At 33.4% G+C, this 21,805-nt stretch overlaps 1 protein-coding gene across 1 annotated transcript in view; it reads right to left on the bottom strand.

The window, feature by feature from the left end:
* Window positions 1-21,805, bottom strand: part of LOC147393578 (MADS-box protein SOC1-like) — a 60,280-nt gene that overhangs the window by 14,127 nt on the left and 24,348 nt on the right. The window lies entirely within an intron of this gene.

Genomic DNA, 21,805 nt, shown 5'->3' on the forward strand with positions numbered 1-21,805 from the left:
ATCCTATGCCATATAGTTTTTCCAAAATGAAGACATTTGAATTAAGCTAGAAGATTGACATCAAGGTAAGCAGAAACCCTCGATATCCATGCCACCATATGAATCATATCCTGAGCTGACCCATTTCCTTTTTAGATGGTCTCTAGATGATTTTTTTTCTTCTCTTCAATTATCATTTCTCTTTCCTCTTCCTTCATTCTTCTTCCTCTTCTGGCAGAGGAATAATAAAGAGTTGAGGAGTGGGGTTTTGTAGAAACTATGATTCTAGAGTTTGTTGAGAGCTAGTGGCCTCATTATTCTGTTGAGGATGGGCAAGACTTGAGCTCATCATCAATACCTTGAAGGCATTAAGCAAGAAGTTGATCTTGTCATGCAATTGACTGAAGACCATTGCTATTATCAAGGGAGGTTGCTTGGATGAACTCATTTGTTTGTCTAGGAGCGGAGCAAGTAAAGGCTTCATGTTTGGCAATTAGTTGTTTCTGTGGATGGATCTAGTATCGGCCACCTATGTTTGAAGTCAAATAGTCCATTCAAGGGGATGCAAGGAAGAATGTAGGATGAAGGGAACGAATGGTTGTAGTAAACCTTGAGGGAGGGGGGTCATAGTAAACCATTGGAAAGTAAGTTATGACATTGGGAGGTCATAGTAGACCTGACGGTGGTGGCGAGTCATAGTAGACCTTGATGGAGATGAAGAGTTATAGTAGACCTTGTTGGAGGTGGTCATAATAGATCTTAATGGAGGCTGGTCATAGTAGACCCTTTGAGATTGGAGGTCGGTCAAAGTAGAAAGTATACCTTGATGAAGGGTTATATAGGTCATAATAAACCCTAATGAAGGAGGGCCACTATAGACTATTGATGTAGGACATCTATAGTTCTAGTTAGAATATTAGGTAGTTTTCTAATTCTAATAGGATTTGTTTCTATTTGCTAGTTTTAGTAGGACTTATATTTTCTAGTTCTAGTAGGATTTCTATTTCATTATATTTTAGGAATACAATTCCTTATTAGTTTCTAATTCATTGTAAATTCGTTTTTATTATTTAGGTTATAATTAAAAGTACTTAGAAGTATCCAATTTGAGTTCTAATATGATTGGAAAGCTAGAATTATATTATAAATAGGTTAGAAATGTTAATTTTTAGTATTTTAGAAGGATTCTAAGTTATTATGATGAAATTATCTATATAAGGAACTTTACATACGAATTTTGAATTATTATTCATTCAATAAATTTCAAATTTAGTTTTTTCTTTGTTTCAATTTAATTTTCTAGTTTTCTTTTCTTTTCCAAGCTTGAATCTATTGATTCAAACTGATTTTGTGTGTTCTATAGGACACAATATCTTAATTCCTATCAAATCCATGTTTTCGCTATGTCAAGTGGTATCAGAGCTCTTGCTACAATCTATAAAAGATGATTGGTGAAGATGATTTTGTCACAATATCTTATCTAGAAGCTCAATTTAAAGTCAAATATGCAACCCAATTCAAGAAGTTTGAAGAAAAAATCACCAACAAAATTATGGCAAAGATGGAGCCCCTGGTTCAGGGCATGATTCTCAGCACCATTGAGAAGGAGAAATGTAAAAAAAACCCCTTGGAGATGAAGACTCAAAAGATTCCCACCGTCCCTCATTCTCCTTTGGGGTACAAATAATCTTCAATTTCACAAGATAATATTTTCGTCTCCCACTTTCTCATTCTACAAATTTTTTTTTGAAAAATAGGCATTTCTATTTTGTTTGTTATGATAATAAAATCTAAAATTAGTGATCAGATATTTAGGGATAGGTTGTTATGTTGGTTAAGTTAGTAATTAGATATTTAGGGATAAGTTGTTATGTTGGTTTAGATTCTATTGCTCTAATTTGTTAGGTTGTTGAGACTTTTTAGGCAAAGCTCTCTATTTATTTGGTAATTGCTATTTATTCAAGATAAGTAGAATATTTTTTTTCCCCTAAAATTCTTCATGGTATTAGAGCTATGGCTCTTAGCTAGGGTTTCTTGATGGTCAAAACAGCGATGACCGGTGCCACTAAATCTAGTAACTCCACCAAAGAAACGACGGATGAAACGCAAATTAGCTTTGCTATCTCATTCAACAAATTTGAAAATTGAAGCTAACTTCAGATAACTATTCATAGATTCAATGGCAATAATTATTTAGAATGGGCTAAATAGGTGAAACTGATGATTGATGGCAAAGGCAAAATTAGCTATCTCACTAGCGAACTGACGAAACCAGCAGAACAAAATCTCAAATTCAAGACATGGAGGTCCGAAAAGTCTATGATTATGGCCTGATTAATCAACTCTACGGAGTCTGCCCTTGGAAAGCCATTTATGTTCCTCCCAACAGCCAAAGATGTCTGGGATGCGATTCGAGAAACATACTCGAATTTGGAAAATTCGTCTAAGATTTTTGAATTGAAGACCAAGTTGGGACAATCAAAGCAAGGAGATCGAGATGTGACAGCGTATTACAATGGGATGATGATGCTTTGGCAAGAATTGGACTTGTGTTATGATAACAATTGGGATTGCCCTAATGACAGTACAAGACACATGAAGAGAAAGAAGAATGATAGAGTATATATCTTTCTTGCTGGGCTCAACAAGGAATTGGACGAAGTCGAGGGGCGGATTCTTGGGAGAAAACTTCTGCCAAATATCTAAGAACTGTTATTAGAAGTTAGGCGAGAAGAAGCTCGACGGAAGGTGATGCTTAGGGATGCTGATCCGAAAGTCACAACCGAGCTTCAAGGTTCTGCCCTGGCCTCTAAAGGCTTTGAACATGATGGCGATAAAAGGAATAATAGATTGTCAGCAAAACTGTGGTGTGATCATTGCAAGCAACCCTAGCACACTAGGGAGACTTGTTGGAAGATACACAGCAACTCACATAATTGAAAGAAAAAATCTAGCAATGAAGGATGCACGTTTTAGGTCAACAATGATGATCAAGGGTCAAAAATCTCTTCGGAAACACTTCCTTTTACTAAGGAACAAAAGAGCAACTGTGTCAACTTCTCTAGTCTTAAAAAAAGCTTCCTTCTTATTCATTGGCTCAAAAAGGTAATTTTTATTCCACTGCACTTGCTAGTGTCAATTTTGGCTGCACATGGATCATAGATTCTAGTGCAACAAATCACATGACAGGTTCATCGAAATTGTTTTCATCCTATAATCCTTGTGCAAGAAATCAAAAAATCAAAATAGCCGATGGATCTCTTTCAACTATAGCAGGAAAAGGGCCAATAATCATTTCTCCCTCACCAACTCTTCACAATGTTCTTCATGTTCCTAACTTATCATGAAATCTTTTGTTTGTCAGTAAAATAACACAAAATCAAAATTGTCGTACTTACTTTCTTCCATCTCATTGTGAATTTCAAGATTTGAAATCAGGGAGAACGATTGGCAATGCTAGGCAAAGTGGAGGACTCTATTTCTTCGAATATGGGACATAATTGAGAAACCAATATCAACGTACTTGTTTGGAATCAGTGTCTATTTGTCTTAACAATAAAATGATAGTATGGCATTTTAGATTAGGTCATCCTAATTTTTAGTATTTTAAATACTTGTTTTTAAGCCTGTTTAAGAATAAAAACCCATTTTTATATCAATGTGAAATTTGTGAATTATCAAAACATCATCGTGTATCATTTCCATTTCAACCCTACAACTATTGAACCCTTTTATGTTATTCATAATGACATTTGGGGGCCATCTAGGGTTAGTACAATTTCTGGAAAGAGATGGTTTGTTGGGTATATTTATTAAAGAACAAATCCGAAGTAGGACAGGTTTTCAAAGATTTTCACAAGATGATTTAAACACAATTTTAGGGAAAAATTAAGGTTTTTAGAAGTGATAATAGGAGGGAATTTTTTAGTCTAGTCCTAGGAAAATATTTTCTTGAAAATGGTATTGTGCATCAAAGCTCCTACAATGATATACCACAACAGAATGGAGTAGCTGCAAGAAAAAACAAACATTTTTTAGAGGTTGCTAGATCTTTTCTATTTTCAACCAATGTCCTTAAATACTTGTGGGGAGAGGTAATTTTGACAGCAACTTAATTAAAAGGATGCCCACAAGACTTCTAAAATTTTAAACTCCATTTGATGTTTTCAAAAAATTATTTCCCACATCACGGATTTCCTCTAATTTACCTTTGAAAGTTTTCGGTTGCACTGCATTTGTCCACATTCATAAGCATAATTGTGAAAATTTTGATCTAACGGCTAGGAAGTGCGTCTTTGTTGGATATTCTCCTACATAAAAGGGATATAAGTGCTTTAAACTATTTTCAAAAAAGAAATGCAGGTTACCATGGATGTGACCTTTTTTGAAATAAAATCATTTTTTCATAATGCTCATCTTTAGGGGGAGAAATCATGTGAAGATTCGTATCCCATGAATTTTTTGGAGATGCTAGACGGAGAGCAATTAGACAAGGACAGTGTAGGGGTGTTAGAAGATGAGGAATTAGGCAATGATAGGTTAAACCAGTGCATGGGTAGTAAGGAGAATGTAGGTTTGGATCAGGGCACAAGTGATGGAGAAAAGATGGTGCAGACCTCTAATGACCCATGGCCAACCTTAGAGGGTGATATTCCAAGTCTAGGAAATACTGGACAACCACAACCAAGTCTAGTACAACTGAGTCTGGAACTAGGCATTTCAGGATTTGAAAGTGAGAGACAATCTACTAATATGCCAAATAATGATCAAAACACTAGAGAAATGAACACTGATAAGAATACAGGTAAAGAGGTGATGATTTACTCAAGGAAAACCTGGATGCGAAGAAAGGATGACTCAACTTTTCCACAAGGCTAGGACTCAAATCTGTGAACAGATCATTTGAAGACTTGTAAGTCAGGTAAAAATACTTCCTTGAGTAATAACCTTACCAAAGGGGAAGACAACTATTAGATGCAAATGGGTGTTTACAGTCAAGTACAACTCTGATGGCTCGCTATAGAGATACAAAGCTCGACTTGTTGCCAAAGGTTTCACTCAGATTTATGACATAGACTACTCTGAAACTTTTGCACTTATGGCAAAGTTGAATACAGTAAGAGTACTTCTTTTAATTGTTGCAAATCTAGATTGGCTGTTACAACAGCTGGACGTTAAAAATGCTTTTCTCAGTGGTAACTTAAAAGAAGAGGTATATATATGGATTGTCCTCTAAGTTTTGAAGACAAATTTAGTTCGAAAGTGTGCAGATTGAAGAAGTCCTTATACGGGCTCAAACAGTCTCCAAGAACCTGCTTTGAGAAGTTCACTCATTCTGTGAAGAAGCAAGGATACTCACATGGTCAAATTGATCATACCATGTTCATGAAGTTTTCAACCGAAGGGAAGATAACAGTATTGATAGTGTACGTCGATGATATCATTCTTACAAGAGATGACTTAACAGAGATGAATAGATTGAAGACTTGCTTGACATCAGAATTTGAAATAAAAGACTTAGGCCCACTAAGATACTTATGGAGGTGGCTCATTCAAAAAGGGGAATTGTTTTGTCACAACAAAAGTACATTTTAGACCTTTTAGAAGAGATAGGGATGAGTGGTTGTCGACCTACTAACATACCTATGGATCCAAACGTAAAATTGTGGGAAAAGGGTGAAGGAACTCTAGTGGATACTACTCAATACCAAAAATTGGTAGGTAAACTGGTTTACTTATCTCATACACGTTCTAACATTATTTTTACAGTTAGCGTGGTAAGTCAGTTTATGCATGCCCCTTATGAGGAAAATCTTGAAGCAGTCTACAGAATTCTTAGGTACTTAAAGAATACACCTAAGAAAGGACTTTTCTTTGGTAAAAGTGAGTAGAAGAATATATAAGTTTTTATAGATGCGGATTGGGCTGGATTTGTCACAGATAGAAGATCAACTTCTGGATATTGCACGTTCCTATGAGGACATTTAGTGACTTGGAAAACAAAAAGCATAATGTAGTGGCTTGAAGCAGTGCTGAAGTTGAGTTTAGAGCAATGACACACGGAATGTGTGAACTATTGTGGTTAAGGTGGGTCCAAGAAGAGCTACATAATGAGGCAAAGTTTTCAATGAAACTGTACTGTGATAATAAGGCTGCAATTAGCATTGCCCATAATACTATTCAGCATGATCGAACTAAGCACGTGGAGATTGACTGACACTTCATAAAAGAGAAGCTTGAAGCTACCATCATTTGTTTGCCATTTGTTCCTACAACTCAGCAAACTGTTGATATTTTGACAAAGGGACTTCCTTGACTTAATTTTGAGCATCTAATCAGCAAGTTGGGTATGATAGATATTTATGCTCCAACTTGAGGGGAAGTGTTGAAAAATAGGTCTTTCTATTTTGTTTGTTATAATAATAAAATATGAAGTTAGTGATCAGGTATTTATGGATAGGTTGTTATGTTGGTTTAGATTCTATTGCTCTAATTTGTTAGGTTGTTGAGACTTTCTAGGCAGAGCTCTCTATTTATTTTGTAATCTACTATTTGTTCAAGATAAGCAAAATATTTTTCTTCCCCTAAAATTCTTCAAAAATCTTATCAACTTTTCCAATTTTCCCGAACGCTTTAAGGGATAAAAAACAAAGACAATTGGTAAACCGTGATAGTTGTCAAAGTACTCTTGATTAAAGTAACATTTCCTCCCTTCAAAAGATATTTTTATGTCAAAGAGCTTAAGCTCTTTTCCATCATCTCGACAATTGGCTAACAATTGACCTTGTTCTTATTAGCAGCAACAAGGGTTGAACTCAAGTACTTCTATAAAACCCGAGTTTTTGATTTGTATCTCGAGGAAATACATAGTGAAAGTTTGAGAAAAATCTTGAAAGTGGGACTTAGGGGTAAAACTTTAGGATATTTTTTTATCATTTTTAATGGAATCTGACCATATCATTAGATTCAAAATGATCGAAAAACATACTTTAACTTGTAAGCACGCTCAAATGCGAGTCCGAACAGAAAAGTTACAAAATCCTCGATTACCGAGTCGGATCGGGCTAAAATAATAACTTTTTGCTAAAGAAAAAATTGTTAAGATTCGATTATACTATTGGGTTCATAACAAAAAATTATTGAACATGGACTATTTACTATTCATTTTTGGAGATCAAAAAGTCGAATTATCATTAAAAATAAAAACGATGTCAATTTTAGGGACACATCAGATAAAAAATGTAAAATTTTTTTAGATATAGAACTTATAGAAATTGACCATACCATTAGATCCAGAATGAAAAATTAGATGAAATAAAGTGTTCACTCATTACTTTTAGAGACCGAACGATCAAGTTATCGTCGAATGAAATAATAGGTAAAATATCGAAATTGTCCCAAAATTTTATATAAATAAAATTTTAAAATATTTTTTACTATTCATCTTCATTTTAAATAACCTAAAACCAGCCAACGAATTTTTTTTAAAATTTTTTTTTTTTTTAATTTTCAAACTTAGATCTGTCGCGAACGGGCAGTCGTTGACTTCCGCCATATAAGGGAAAAAGATCCACAACCTCGACATTACAAAATCCACCTAAGATCTCTTCGTTTCATCTTCTCTTTCACCTCGTATTATCAAAATCAGTCGTATATAAGTAACTTCGACCTCAGATTTTGCCTATTTCGGGGTCAAATTATCATCCGTTGCAGAAGGGAAAAAGAACGACGACGTCGAGATCTTCGAAACCACCAGGTCAAATTAGAAAATCAACCACCTCGAAGTTCGTTCTGTCTCGATTTTTTCACACGCACTTCAATTCCTTCGCACAAAGATTATAAGGAAACTCTAAATTTCTATTTGTAATCGTAGATTGTGAAAATTGCATTTAGAATTTTATTAAAAATTTGTGATGTATTTCAAAAATATAGAATTCAATTGGTTATTTCAAATTCACGCAAGAACTTGCATATTTGTTATGTTTAATTGTATTTTATAACAAACTATACGAGGGTAGGATATTTCACTGGGTTATTTTTGTTAATTGGGTCCTATGTATCGTTCGGACCCCGTTTTGATATAAGTTGTGTATTTTTTTAATGTTATTGAAAAAAATAAATTCCTATTTGAAAAAATGATTTAATATTCAATGAACTCATATTAAGTTAATGAATATCAAAAAGTGAATATTTTATTTGAGAGATTGAAAATTGTAAAAATAAAAAAGAAAGAAAAAGGGTATGAAACTGAAAAATGTCAAAGTCACACCTAAGGGGTGATGTCTGCATTTTATATTGTTGTGTTGTGTGTAGGTTGGTGAATAGATATCAGTGATAATGTTACTGATTGCATATTTATTTACTTTCGGTTAGCGCGACCCGCTGTATACTTTTCCGTTCCGTTATTTATTTTAGGCCAGGTGGCCATAGTTGCATGGTAGGAAAGTGGATATCCATTCTTAACCTTGTATTGTTAATTTATCTTGTATTTTCAAATGAAAATAATATATATAGCTATTTGTGAGCTGTTAAAGAGTCTATGAATGCTTAAAAGGATAGTGCATCATATCATCCGGAGTGGTGTACTATCTTGTGATGTACGGTAGGGACCACCAAGCTCATACGTGGTATGGGTCTCGTATGAGAGTAGAGTCACAATTGGAGTCCGGGTTTATTCCTCTCTATCTTTACTAGTGAATTTGTAATGTAAAAGTAATCATATATGAATGGTTTGTATATTTGAGAATCACATGCACGCCTGATAGGCATAGATGAAGATGATTAGTCAGTGATCACTAACAATCTATAGTAGTCGAACGTTCTGACACATCGAAAAAAGACCCATTACTTACGGTCACGTCAAACGGCCAGCTTGAGACGGATAAATGATCTCCCAAATGTGGTAAACAGCGACCGACCACAAAATCAGGAACTAATACTTTATTATGAAACATCATGTTCCGACTAAAAGCGATCCAATCATGAATCTCAACTCTCTAATTCCACTACTCCACCATTATATATGATGTATCTGTTGCTTCATTTTGATATATAAAATGAAATACATGTTTAATGGTTCAATTTGATCAATTAGATTTGTATAAAAAAAGAAATGTTATAGTGAGTATTATTGATCGATGTAATGTGAGTTTTAAAATGTTTAGTTGCTCATCCCTGACTATATATACCAGTTAATCATAGTTTCTTCTGTAAAATTTTACATATTTTAAAATGATTCAGTATGTTTATTCGTTCATGTTAGGAAGGGTTATTGGTAAAAATTGTTTGCTTTCCTACTGGTAACCATTGTTACTCACCCTTCTATATTTTTTTTAGTTTTAGATTCAGAGCTTGGCGAGACAAATATAGAGCACGAGTGAGGATCATTTGATGGGTCAGATAGACAACCAGAGTCCTTTTCATAGTAAGCACTTGCTATACCTAGCAGCGTCAGATTGTCCAGGTGATAATAAAGATTTTGATTTTGAGCGTTATGAATTTTTGTATAATCATGTATATAAACTTCTTCTTCCACACTCTGATCTATCGTATATTATTAGGTATATATAGACTTCTGTTAGTATTATATTTTGTATGTCGTCTATTAAGTACAGGTTGAACGCCTTGGAATGCTAACATAAACAAAGGAGACCATGCCGAAATTTCGAGGCACCACCTAGTGTCTTGAGATCTGACATGGGATTTTATTTTAACGTTTGGTGGGGTGCCACAACTTTGATGGAAATGGTCCTTTCTAGCACCCAAACAGCAATGCCCCACCTATGTAAATCAGGCACATCTCTTACACCAAATAACTTACTCTCTTCTAGATTGACACGTAAACCAGATGTTACCTCAAAACAACATAATAAACCCTCAAAAATCTCACCTAATTTATCGAAACATCCAAGAAAACTAAGGTATCATCTGCAAATTGTAGGTGCCACACAGTAAGGCCCCATTCCTTGACCAAAAGACCCATAGTTCTCCAATATTTTAGACTCCCTTGATTAATCTACCCAACAATTCCATTACCAAAACAAATTGAAGTGGAGAAAATGGGTCCCTTTGCCTAAAACCCCTAGAACTCTTAAACTAATCTGTTGAACTTCCAGTTATCAAGATTGATGTCGTACCAAAAGATACATGTTTCATCATCCACTCGATCTATCTTTCCCCTAAGCCCATACGATGTAACAAGTCCCTCAAAGAAATGCAGTTGACATGGTCATGGCCTTATGAAGATCTATCGTGCACACCAACCTGGTCTCATTCCTTCTCAACCTTGAATCTATGCACTTGTATGCAATCAGAACTCTGTCTAGAATTTATATACCTTCCACTCTTCTATTTGTCCTTAACTCGACTTGATATTGCTTAGGTTATAAGTGTCATAAACCAATATATGCATTATCGTAGAATTCCTCATCATGAAGATGTGGATCGAGTTTTGTGGTACCTGAAGGAAACTCCTGGGAAGGGAATTCTATTTTTCAATCATTATCATTTGAAAATAAATGCCTTTACTAATGCAGATTGGGCTAGGGTAAGGTTTATAGTAGGTCCACAATTGTTTGTTGCACATTTGTTGGGGGCAACCTTGTTACATGAAAGGGCAATAAAAAAGTTGTTACTTCATCTAGTCTAGAAGTAAAGTATCGAGCAATGGACCACATATATCCTCTGGTTGTGGTGTGAACTTGGTGACATAATAAAGGAGTCTATGAAACTATACCGTGACATAATAAAGGAGTCTATGAAACTATACCGTGACTATTCAACGTGACAGGACTAAGCTCATAAAGATACATAGTTACTTCATTAAACAGAAGGTGAAATCTCAAGTCATGTGATTACCAATATGTGAAGGCAGAGAACCAATTAGCTATATCTTGACTAAATGAGTTACCAAGAAGAAACTAATTGATATTCTAAACAAGTTGAACATGATTAAAATATATGCCCTACTTGAGGGAGAGTATAGGAACCAATTTACTAGATGACATATATATTGACAAACCATTTACCCCAAAAGACCGATCTGAAGGTCACAGGTCACACTAGGGTAATATACGTGAGCACGTGAGACCTACAAGCGGAAGCAAATAGCACAACACTCAAGACTCCCCCTCACCCATAAGAGTGGAAAAGGAAACTTGAACCCTTAACCTATACGAACCTAGCGCTTTGATACCATGTTGACAAACCATTTACCCCAAAATACCAATCTGATCGGGAATGTGCAACTATGAATATAAGAGGGTCACAAGTCGAACCAAGGCACAATATGTGAGCACGTGACACCCGAGAGAGGGGGCGGATAACACTATTTTCTTTCCAAGTCGAACCAAGTTTGTTTGAACAACTATTTTGATTTTTGATGGGTAACTTTGATGCAGTTAATGATGTGGTTATGATCAGTACTATTATCTAGTTAATAAGTTATAACTATTTTTCTTTCCAATTAGTTAGTTACAAGGATATTAATGTCATTTTATTTATCTTTGGGTCAAGCCTGGGCATAGTTAGCATGGGTTCAGCCTCGGATTTGGGCAACAAAAAAATATGCTAGACTCAAATCGGGTAGAGCGCGGGCATGTATCGATCAATCCAATTTGTCCAAACCCGAATTTAATATGGTTATAATTTAAAAATAATTCTTATCTTGGTTTCTTTCTCACTCAATTCATATTTCAATATGTTGTTTTTTAATATCTATATATCAAAACTAATGTGTGATTATTTTTATTAGCTAAATAATTGCTCTATTATTAATGTTTTGCTTTCATGGTGAAAAAAACTTTGGTTCGTTCTTATGTTTCAAGATAAACTCTAGATGTGTATCTAGGACGTGGTTTGTTGTGATTGAGTTTAGGGGTGGCGTGGTGTTGTTTTTCAGACATTTAAGAAAGTTTAATCATGGTGGGTGGTGTCTAGGTCATTTTTTTGGCTGAAACTGGATTTTTGATTTATTGAAAATTGCTGGAGTTTTTGCACCTCCTACCTTTGTCGCACATCCCTTAGGTGTATTTTACGTTGGTTGTTGTCTCCCTCGTGTGTTTGCTCCTCTTAGTGGTTGTTCTAGTGGACGAACGTAACTCTTTAAGTGATGATTCAGCCAAATAAATTACTTCGATAAGGTTGAATGGAAATAACTACCATTTTTGGTCTCACGCTATAAAGGCATTCATACGAGCCAAGGAAAAAATGAAGTATCTTGTTGAAGATCCTTCTTCTGATGATTCAAAGAACTATGAAGATTGGTGGAGTGAAAATTAATTAGTTATGAATTGACTTCGATTAAGCATAATCGTATGTGGCTTCCAATGTCCAACTTCTTGGTGTTGCAAAGAAGATCTAGAGCTCTCTTGCAAAGATGTAATCCCAAGAAAGTAATGTGACTAGGGTGTTTGAGTTGTTTGAACACATATTTACTATCAAACAGGGTGATAAACCCTTGAATGAACATTATAGTAATCTAAACGGTATGTGGGAAGAACTACTACTCTAACAACCTCTAAGCACTGATTTGGAAGTTCAGCGAGACCAATGGGAAGAGTTTCAAGTTGTGTTGCTGCTATCGAGTCTTAACTCAAAATACAGTGTCTTCAAGGATCAGATACTGGCTGATGAACGGTTCTTACTGCATCGAATGCCTATTCTAGCCTTCAGAGGGACTCTCTTACACACTTAGCTCCTTCGCTTAAAAAGTCATCTGACTTAATCACTAGTGATGGTACTCGTGGGACTCATCGTAATGGACACAATAATACTCGCGATGGTGGTCGTGGTAGAACCCGTTGTTGGAGAAATTTGGAAAATCAAAGAGAAAAGAGATGAGAAAATTCAGAAAATCGATCTGAGGCATAAGTAATATTGTTGTCTTTAAACCAATATTTTCCCCCACCACGTGAAATGTGATGGACAATAGGTTGCCAACAAAGTCGATTCTAGGATACAACGTATCGAATATGAATCCTTGTGATTGACTTATTGAATCTAATCACGGTCCTTTGAATACCAAAATCTAAAGAATACTTTGATCAAATGAGAGAACTTGTGTGGAAGAGTTTAAAACACAAATTTTAAGGAATTTATGTGTTGGAATTTCTAGTCCAAATGAATGAAAATAGCAATATTTTCATAGATTACTAAGGGGTGTGTTAGACACCCTTTCAAAGAAAGGATCAATGGTTGCCAAAGAAACCATTGGATTTGAAATTAATTTGTTAAAGAACCAAGGGGTGCAACTTTTAATAAAATAAATTTTCTTTTAAAAAGTAATTGTTTTAAAAAATATATATATAACTACATGAATCCAACAGTTGGACCATAACTGATTCCAACCGTTTGAATTTAAAATTCTCTAACAATCCCCCATAATTTTGAAATTTCACTAAAAGAATAAAAAGAAATATATGCATAGATGGTGTTTAAAAGACTTGAACCTTCATTTAGTGGAAATGATTCAAAGCTTGTCATGATTCTTAGTGAACTAAGTTTTGAATTAATAGTTTTATATAAAAAATCAGAATCATCCCACACACATCCCTCAAAATAATAATGGCATTCAATAAAATATTAGCACATTTTAGGACCTATGCTACTAACCTGGTTTTCATAAATGTTTGTGAGATAAAACACTTTATTATTGAAAGTGGTTGCACTTTCACACTTATATAGGTAGGTCTATCAAAGATGTCTCCATAACTGTAACATCTTAACATAAAATGTTATAGATCAATTATTCATCTTACCTTGGTCCATTACAGGTAAAACACTACTACACCTTGGATGGAAATGAGAAATTTATTTTTCAATTTGTAGTATCCCTTTATCTATCACGTATTTACAACTTGTTTTTTCCATTGAACCTAAACATTGGACAATCAAATATTAGGTTGGGTTCCCGCTTTAAGTGATTGTTTAGGTAATTAGTTTTAAACCCATCAACTTAGACATCTTATACACCATCTTTTCTAAGACTTTTAGTAAACGAATCAACCAAATTTTGAGTAGATCTGACTCCAATTACAAATATTATTCTATCTCTTAATAATTGTCTTACATGACTATGTCTTAGACCAATGTGTTTATTTTTCTCGTTATACATTTTACTATAAGTCTTCGATAGCGTTACTTCACTGTCACAGTGTATAGATATGAGTGGTAATAGTTTAACTAATAATAGAATTTCCAAAAGTAAATTATGTAGTCACTTAGCTTCTTTTCCACATGCCGCTAAGGCAATGAATTCGGACTCCATAATCGAATGTGTGATGAAGATTTGCTTCTTTGATCCTCATGAGATCGCAACACCTCCAAAAGTTAATATCCATCCACTAGTGGACTTTTATTCTTGTGAATCGGTTATCCAATTCACATCACTATATCCTTCCAAAACATTGGCATATCTTGTACAATACAAACCATAATTCATATTACCTTTTAAATATTTAAAAATGAGTTAATACATTCTAACAATCAAAATTTGGATTACTAGCATATCATTCGCAAATGCAATATTAGGTCTAGTATAATGCATATCATACATTAAGCTATCAATAACTCTTGAATATTCCAATTGGGATACATTTCTTCCATCATTTTTAGTTAATTTAATAATATTAATAGGCAAAGGTGTATTAGCTGATTTTACATCAAAATGACCAAATTTCTTTAAAATCTTTTAACCATAATGAGACTAAGATAATATCAAATTATTATCTTTCCTCATAATTTTAATGCCTAAAATTACATCAGCTTGTCTCATATCTTTCATGCTAAAAGAGGAACTAAAGAAAATTTTAGTTTCTTTAATAATTTCTAAATCAGTTCCAAAAATCAATAAATCATCAACATAAAGACAAATAATTACTTATCTTTTATCATTAACTTTATAGTATACACATTTATCTTATTCATTTAGTATTAAATCCAAATTTAATACTAGTGTCATCAAACTTTTCGTGCCACTGTTTAGGTGTTTATTTTAAACCATATAAAGATTTAATAAGTTTACATACTTTATTTTCATATCTTGGTAAAATAAAATCTTCCAGTGGATCCATATAAATTTATTTGTTTAATTCATCATTTAAAAGCACAGTTTTAACATCCATTTGATGAATTTCTAATTTAAGCATAGAAGTTAAAGTAATTAAAATTTTGATTGTACTTAGTCTAATAACGGTGGCATATATATCTATCTAAAACTTATTTTTGTCTCTAGCCTTTAGCAACTAAACATGCTTTAAACTTTTCAAATAAACCATTTATTCTTACTTTCCTTTTAAATATCCTTCTAAAACTTATAGTCTTAGATCCTTTTAGTAGATCCACAAGTTTCCAAGTGTCATTTATCATAATGGATCCCATTTCATCATCAATGGTTTTTTTTTCCAAAAAACAATATCTCTGGATCTTATTGCATCATCCTAAGTTGTAGGATCATTTTCAATATTTAGACAAACATAATATTTTATGGTTTCATTCATTCTATCTCCTTAAAAATAAAGGTAATAATATTTGTTAAGATTAGTTTTTCTTTTTTAACGATTACTCCTCCTAGGTTCTATATCAATTTCATTATCATTAGATGATATATCAACTTCATTAAATTTAGGAATAATATTATCTTGATTAGGTTCATTATCTTTTTCATTTGTCAAATGATTAGGCAATGTATTAAAAGAAGTTTAAAAAAATATAACATCTTTAGGTTCAATAATTACACATTTATCAATGGCATTATTATGTTCCATTACTAGAAATCTATAAACTTTACTATTTATAGCATAGCCAATAAATGCACATTCAACAACTTTTAATCCTAACTTAGATATTTTAAGATCAGTTAATCTAACTAATGCTCTACACCCCCACACTTTAAAATAATTTAAATTAAGTTTTCTACCTTTCCAATATTCATACGGTGTAATACTTGAATTCTTATAAGGTATTCTATTTAGTATGTGTGTTGCTTTTAATAAAGCTTCACTCCATATATCAATATTTGAATTTGAATTTACTAACATAGCATTTATCATATATCCTTTAATATTCTATTCTTTCTTTTCGCCACTCCATTTTGTTGTGGACTATAAAGGGCCGTTTTTTTATGTCTAATTTCATGAATTTCACAAAATTCTGATAATTCATTTAAATGATATTCTCCATCTCTTTTAATTCTTAAAGCTTTAAAATCTTTCAATTTAATTGATTTTCTATTAATGCCTTATAAATTTTAAATTTTTCAAAAACTTCATCTTTTATTCTTAAAAAATATACTTATGCATAACTAGAATGATCATTTATAAAAATTACAAAATAGTTTTTTCCTCATCTAGCTAGCATATTATAAAAATCACAAACATCACTATGAATTAAATCTAATAAACAAGAATTTATTATTACGTTAAGAAAATATTTTCTAGTTATTTCAGATTTAGCATAAACAACACATTTATGGTCATTTAAAAATCTATGATCAAGAATTAGTCTTAAATAAGTCATGTACTTCATAAATTTATAATTAACATGACCTAATTTATCATGCCACAAATAGTTACACAAACTGAGTAAGAAGAAGAATTTTCATTAATTACATTCCATTTGAACATCCCTTCCAAGGCATAGTCTTTTCCAATAAATACACCATTCTTGAATAAAATAAATTTATCCAATTCAAACACTAGTTTAAAATCATGCTTAACAAGTAAGCTGGCCGATACAATTTTTTTTCAAATTTTCGGTACATAAAGAACATCAACTAATGTGACGATTTTTCTAGAAGTCAATTGTAAGTAGATCTTCTATTGGCCAATGCTATTTTCCATTGATGAATTTTCCATGCAATGAATTGGATCATCATTAACTTTCTCTTAAGACGTAAACATGTTTTGATCATTACAAACATGTCTATTGGCTTCGGTATCAACCCACCACTCTTTGTCATCGTCAGTCATGTTGATTTAGAAGATTATGGCTTCAAATTTTTCTTCCACTGTGTTTACTTGCTTTTTCAATTTCATGAAATGACAACAATCCCTTTTGAAATGACCAGTTTCCCATTGTGATAACATGCACCTTTCTTTGATTTTTCTTGTATTCTTTTTGTGCTCAATGATTTGGAAATTCATAAACTTTCTTTTCTTTGTTAGTTGCATCTCAGCTTTTGATTCAATTAGATTAACTTTGGATGATATTTTGACTTAATTTTCTTGTTTATCTCTTAATCGAGACTTTTCTTCAATTCTAAGATATTGAAGAAGTTCTTCCATGATTTTCCTCTCTTTACTATGATTGAGACTTACGGTAATCATTCCAAGAAGGAGGCAACTTGGCGATTATCAAATTAACTAGAAAATCTTCATCAAAATGAGATCTTTCAACAATCATATAATTTATAATTGCTTGAAACTCATGAACTTGGCCAAGAATAGGTTTATTATTAACCATTTTGAAATTAAAAAATTGACTCACTATGTAGGAGTGATATCTGACATCCTCAGTTTTGTACTTCTTTTCAAGTGCATCCTAGAGTTCTTTTGTCAATTTTGTTGATTAGTAGACATCGAACAACGAATCCGATAAAGCATTGAGAATGTATCCCCTATATGCATAATCACCCACTTCGCATTTTTGCTTTCTCCAAACTTCGTCAATGTTAGATGAATCATCAACAATTGGATTTGAAGTGAGAACATGCACTAGTTTTAACGTGGTCAGTAAAAACGGAAGTTATTATCAACCATTTTGAAATTAAAAAATTGACTCTCTATGTAGGAGTGATAATTGGCATTCTTAGTTTTTATACTTCTTTTCAAGTGCATCCCAAAGTTCTTTCGTCAATTTGATTGATGGGTAGACATCGAACAACGAATTTGATAAAACATTGAGCATGTGTCCTCTATATGCATAATCATCTACTTCTCATTTTTGCTTTTTCCTAACTTCGTCAATGGTAGATGAATCATCAACAATTGGACTTGTTGAAGTGAGAACATGCACCACTCTTAAAGTGGTCAATAGAAAATGAAGTTTTTGTTGCCATCGCTTGAAATTCATGCCATCAAAACTGTCCAACTTGGAGTATTGGTTGAACATTGGTGAAGGTGGAAAATAGGCCATGATATTGGCTTAAATTTGTTGGAGAAATTTGGAAATCAAATAGAAAAGAGATTAGAAAATTCAAAAACCGATTTGAGGCACAAGTAATATTGTTGTCTTTAAAGCAATATTCGCCCCTACCACGTGAAACGTGATCAACAATGGGTGGTTGGCAAAGTCGATTCTATGATACAACGGATTGAATTTCAATGCTTGTGATTGACTTGTCGAGTCTAATCACGCTCCTCTGAACACCAAAATCTAAAGAATACTTTGATCAAATGAGGGAACTTGTGGGGATGAGTTTAAAACACAAATTTTAATGAATTTGTGTGTTGAAATTTAAAGTCCAAATGAATGAAAAATCTTTAAATAGATTACCAAAGGGTGTGTTAGACACCCTTTCAAAGAAACCAAAGGATCAATGGTTGCCAAAGAAACCATTGGATTTGAAATTAATTTGTAAAAGAAACAAGGGTTGCAACTTTTAATAAAATAAATTTCCTTTTAAAAAGTATTGCTTTAAAAAAAAAATTAACTACATGAATACAACAGTTGGACCAAAATCGACTCCAACCATTTGAATTTAAAATTCTCTAACACTCGTGAGGGTCGTGATGGTGATACTATTTGTAGTCATGGTATTGATAAGTCAAATTGGAAATGCAACTATTCTAGAAAGACGAGACATACTAAGGATTATTGTTGGGACAAATGAGGATGTCTTGACTATGCCCACAATGCATCTGTTAATAAGTACTCCGCATCTGCCACTCAACCATCTGCTTTCAGACCCTTGATTAATATTTTTGAGTCTTAGGACAATCTTACTGCTTAACTTAGTCAGATCCATCAGAAGTTCTTAGGTCTATCATTTCCTTTATTTTCTCCCACAACAACTATGGTAAATGCATGTAATTCTGCTTGTGCAGTTGCTTGATTTCCTTCATCTTCCTAGGTTATTAACTTTGGTGCTAGAGCTCACATGTCTAGTATCTCCTCCATCTTTTCTAATTTTTACTCATCTAGATCTCATATTGTTTCAACTGATGGTTCTTCTCGCCCTGTCCTTGGCATTGGTGATCTTCACCTTACCAATTCCATGACACTCACTTCTGGCATATTTGTTCCTAAATTTTCTTTTAATATTCTATTTGTAAGTCAACTAACAAAACGACTAAACTTTTCTGTATCTTGTTCTCCTACCTCTAGTGTTTTTGAAGACCTCAGGACAAAGAAAGTGATTGGTTCGGGCATGAATGGAATGGGCTGTATTTTCTGGACTATGATGATCTGATTCCTGCTTTTAGTATTGTCTTCTCTTCTCTACAGTGGCATTTTCGTTTTGGTCACCTGTCATTGCAGAAGTTGTGTCAAGTTGTTCCTATACTGAGTTTTGTTTTGAGTATTAGAATGTAAGATTTGTCAATCAGGCAAGCATCACCATAGAAGTTTTCCTCATAGTCTAGAGAGTCGTCGGTTGAGTCCTTTTGATGCAATCCATTCGAATATTTAAGGTCCTGTAAGAATAAAAAGTACTTATCATTTTTCTTATTTTGTCATTTTTGTGGTTGATTACTCTATAATGACTTGGCTTTTTTTAATAAAAGACCATTCTGAAATACCAAAAATTTTCTTAGGACTTGTTAGTTTGGGCTTCTTCGGCTTTTAGTATTTTTAAGTGAAAAAGTCATGGTGGCTGATGTCCATTTGGGCTTTATAGGCCTATGGAAATTCAAATTGAAGCCCGAAATAACTCTTTTTTGAAGTCAATTTTGTAGTGTTCCGCGAAGGACCTTTTGCGTAAAGCCAAAAATCGAAAATGACTCTGACTAAAATTACCAATCTTGCCAAATGTGGTCGCATATTCGAATATGAGCATATGTTATTTTCAAAGTGAAAATCACATAAGTTATAGTCGCATACCCCAAATTATGTTGTATGCCAATTAGCGATAACATATTTTTGTGTGCGATGGCATATGCGATTTGTGTGGTGGCGTATGCGATTTTTGCGATGACATATTTTTTTACATTTTTTTTTTCTTACAACATGTGATGTGTGAAATTGCCTATGCTATTTAACAACATTGGAAATGATCAAACCACCCTTCATCTTTAAAAAATATTCCACCAAAGTTAAGGTGAATAAAGAAAAGCCAAAAAAAATTTGTTCTTTGTTGTAGCTTGACTCCACTCTTCCACAGAAACTTTGGAAGGTTAAGGCATCACGACATTGGAAAAGATTAAAAATTAGTCTGTTATTCTGGTAATTGATCTATTCTCTTTTTTCTTCATCTTCTCATTATTTTTATGAATTATTTCACTAGTTTTGTAGTTTTAATGGAGATTTGAGTCAAGAATGTGATTGTTGAATTTTGTTCTTCTTAATCTTGCCTTACTTTTTTTTGAAAAGTGTTGTATCATATGAGATTTTTCTTTGTTCTTGCTTAATATGTGGTCTAAGAAGATCAAGTTGTGCTATTGGTTTTTGATGTTCTTTTAATGGTGGATTCATGCATTCAGTTTAATTTCTTCAAGGTTCAAGCTATCTATAAAGGATTTTTATTTTTTTTCCCCTTTCGCTCGTCTATGTATCAATTTATTGTCATCTTGTTCTTTTGTGATCTAAAACCTACAAAAAATATGAGGTTTCTATCTATTTCTTCATGAACTCACCAAATTAAAACCATGACTTATTTTTTTAACCTCTTTGTGGGTTAAACCTCTCAAGATCTTGTATTTTTAAACCTCTTTATAGGTTAGGGCATTATGACTTTGATCTCCAGTGGACAAGATGAGCAAGCTTGATTAGTGAGTTTTAACCATTAAATTTAACCATATTTTAATTTTGGATGTATATCTAGTCGACTAGAAGAGCAACCTTGACCCTATATATACCTTCCAAATTTCAGATTTTTGTGTATTGTTTAACCCATTTGTGGGTTATTCTTGCTTTAATTTTTTTTATTATTATTAATTATAGAAATATGTTTGATTCATCATGATTTTGATTTATGTTATTTTTTTATTTATTTACTTGAAATATGTTTGTACGAAATATATGCGGCTAAATAGGATCTTAGTTTTTAATATGTTTGATTCACAATTTTGAATTTTTGGTATACAATGTGATCTTATTTTTGTAATGCAAATCACTAAAATTTGTTAGGTTATTAGAACATGATGGTTAAGAATGTCAAAGAAATAGGAGCAGTAGATGGCTAGATTTTGTCTATGAAGGAGTAGGGTAAAATTTCATTTGATTTAAAATAGAATAAACATTCCATCATTGCTAGATAGATCTGTAGGGTTCTTTGAAGAATGAGCCAATGAATTGGATTTTTTCAATAAATGATCTCGGACAAGCAAGAGCCCAATTGGAAAGGAATGAATGGTTCCCTGGCGCTTCATGGGACGGACGTTCGCAGTCCCCCTCCCTCTAATCTAACCCTACCTCGCTCGCCCAGGTCTGCCGGCACAATAAGAGAATGAGGGTCGATGTAATTGAGCTTGCTTGTGCAGGCGAGGACCGCTCGGCTAGGGCGCGCCAGAGGAGCTTCGAGTGACTTGTTAGGGCTGTCGAAGAGCAAAGAATCAAGTCACTCGAAGCTCTGCCCTTTGCTTTGCCCCGTGCTGTCTCCCTCCAGTTGCTCAGTGAAAAACGTTGAAGTCAATTGCCCTTCCCGTTCTCATCAAACAAAAGACTACCATAC

This window comes from Akebia trifoliata, chromosome 10, assembly GCF_017979445.1.
Source record: "Akebia trifoliata isolate Shusen 1 chromosome 10, ASM1797944v1, whole genome shotgun sequence".
Taxonomy (NCBI): Eukaryota; Viridiplantae; Streptophyta; class Magnoliopsida; order Ranunculales; family Lardizabalaceae; genus Akebia; species Akebia trifoliata.